Below are 2,944 nucleotides of genomic sequence, written 5' to 3'. Positions count from 1 at the left end.
TGTAACTTATCAGTTAAAGGAAATGAAATAAGCCTGCAATGATTTACTTTTAGGAAACTCAAGCAGACTCCTACACAACACCATTTTATTTTCAAGATATTCACAAGCCAACATCTCTCCTGACTTTGAGTGAAAAGTCTTATTGATTATTAGTCTCGATAGTCAATACGAGTGATGCACTGTGCTCAGATGAAAGTTTCCAAACTATATAATACTCAAGTGGCGTTTAGCACTTCAACCCATATTGTAACAGATGAAGGTGTTTATAACACACACAAAGAAAGTATTTGTTCCTGCTGATTACTATCAAATACTACACAACCCATCATTTGAGAGGGAAAAAGGATGAACAAAAAACAGTACACTGAAACTTTGCATGAAGGTTGTGTCAACCACTTAGACATGCAGACAATACAATCTGACCTGAAATCAAGCAGGACAATTTGATACCAGAGTCTTACCGAATTGACCTGCTGTTGAAGCATAACCAAAAACAGCTGTCCACAACATTAGGCATTAACTTGTTGCATAATAAGATGTTCACTGACTGTCAAATGGACACTATAATTTTCCATACTACTAAAAAGTTTAATGCAGACCTGTCATTTTTAATTTTTGTGAATTTGTATTGACTTGAAGGTGATCAGACTTCATAAATAAGCAAAATATGAGCTATATCTTACACTCATGCTCTCATTTTTAATAACAATTTTATAAAGGGAAAATGGATAAAAGGCAAGCATATCTAAGCCAAGTTTGAAAAAAAACAAGCACAAAAAGAATAGCAATTTATGGTGGGGTCAGTGAGTCTATAGCTCAGAAGAAACCAGAATACACAGTTCAGATATGAAGTGAAAATGACCTCAGTCAATAGGAAACAAACAGATGGGTGCCTCAAGGCTCTATCTGCAGGATAGTCCGTTTGGGGAGGAAAGGCAAACTATGCAGCTTTGAGATTCAGAGAGAAAGCTTGTGGCAATATTTATTTGGTTGTCATGAAATAATAATAATGATAGCATTTATAAGTGCTTTATTATGCCCAGGACTGTATTAGACATTTTATATATACTCCATTTACTCTTCACAACTGAGGAAGGTAATAACTCATCTACAGATGAGAAACTGAGGGCTGAGATGTCTGGTCACAAAACTAAGAAAAAACTGAACCTGGTCTCAAATCCATGGCTGACTCCAAAATCTGTGCTCTTAGTCTAAACTTTTTGTTCTATTTCATAAGTAGACATTTTCTAATATGAACAGTTCAGTTTGACTAAATTATTTTCTGATATTTGACTCCCAAAGCATATAGAATAAACTTTACATCCTTTGAAAGAATATAAAGCATGTTATAAAGGTGACCCAGGCGTCCAGACTCCACCCTGAATTCACCTTGAACTTGAGAAAACAAGCCCCTAAAGCAAGTTGTACTACTATTTGATCAGAAGTACCACCTATCAACACAGCTCATATTATTTTTATTTGCCTGGGTATAAAATTCTAAATTTTGGCCAAGAAACTTTAGATGAGTGATAGCAGATACATTATAAGAAAACACGAATAAAAATAAAGCATGTAAAATTTCTAAGTTTTTTTTTTTTTTTTTTTTTTTTTTTTCGAGATGGAGTCTCACTGTCACCCAGGCTGGAGTGCAGTGGCACGATCTCGGCTCATTGCAACCTCTGCCTCCCAGATTCATGTGATTCTTGTGCCTCAGACTCCCAAGAAGCCGGGATTACAGGTGTCCACAACCACACCAGGCCAATTTTTGTATATTTAGTAGAGAAAGGGTTTCGCCATGTTGGCCAGGCTGGTCTCAAACTTCTGACCTCAGGTGATCCACCCTCCTCAGCCTCCCAAAGTGTTGGGATTACAGGCGTGAGCCACCACATCTGGTCAAAGTTTTTAAAGTAAGCTTAACAACAAAGACTATATTTTTTTAAATCCATGGTGATGCTCTTAGACAGTGTGAGTCTTTAAGAAAAAATTAGGAAATTTAGGAGATTATAAAGTATGAGTGAACCCTGGACCCAGCCTAGGCTTCTCATGGATCCACTCCACATTGTGAAGCTATTAAATTCAAACCTTCTTACTGAACAAACTCTCTTCTAAACTTACTTCTTTATGTCTGAGGGGTAGAGTTGAAGAAGGATGTGGAAACCTCAGCAACCCAGACATGGAAAAAAGTGTCACAAAATCAAATTTAGAGTGACCCATAAAAATGAGAATTTCCGTGGTAAAGAATCTCCTTTTCTACGTGTGTGTGTGTGTGTGTGTGTGTGTGTGTGTGTGTGTGTGTGTGTTTAAAGGAAGGTGTGGTCTCATGTTCAGTATGATTCAGTTGTCCTGTTAGGATCCAGGGGAATACATTTGGCGAAAGACATTTTTTGGAGAGAGGGTAGATAGTCATCACCTCAAGCACTTGTTGTTTCTTTGCATTAGGAACGTTCCAATTCTACTTTTTTTTTTTTTTTTTAAGATGGAGTCTCCCTCTGTCACCCAGGCTGGAGTGCAGTGGCAAGATCTTGGCTCACTGCAACCTCCGCCTCCTGAGTTCAAGCAATTCTCCTGCCTCAGCCACCCAAGCAGCTGGGATTACAGGTGCCCACCACCATGCCCAGTTAATTTTTGTATTTTTATAGAGACGGGTTTTCACCATGTTGGCCAGGCTGGTCTCGAACTCCTGACCTCGTGATCTGCCCATCTGGGCCTCCTACAGTGCTGGGATTACAAGCATTAGCCACCGCACCCAGGCTCTACTTTTTGTTTTGAAATATACAACAAATTATTGTTAACTATAGTCACCCTATTGTGCTACCAAACACTAGATCTTATTCCTTCTAATTGTATTTTTATACCCATTAACCATCCTTTCTTTGTCCCACCTCCTACTACTCTTCCCAGGCTCTGGTAATCATCATTCTACTTCTCCATAGTGCAATTTTTC

Source organism: Sapajus apella, unplaced genomic scaffold (genome assembly GCF_009761245.1).
Source record: "Sapajus apella isolate SASKATOON/1434 unplaced genomic scaffold, GSC_monkey_1.0 scaffold2, whole genome shotgun sequence".
NCBI lineage: Eukaryota > Metazoa > Chordata > Mammalia > Primates > Cebidae > Sapajus > Sapajus apella.
The sequence above is the reverse complement of the archived record's forward strand: the minus strand, read 5'-3'. Positions refer to the sequence as shown.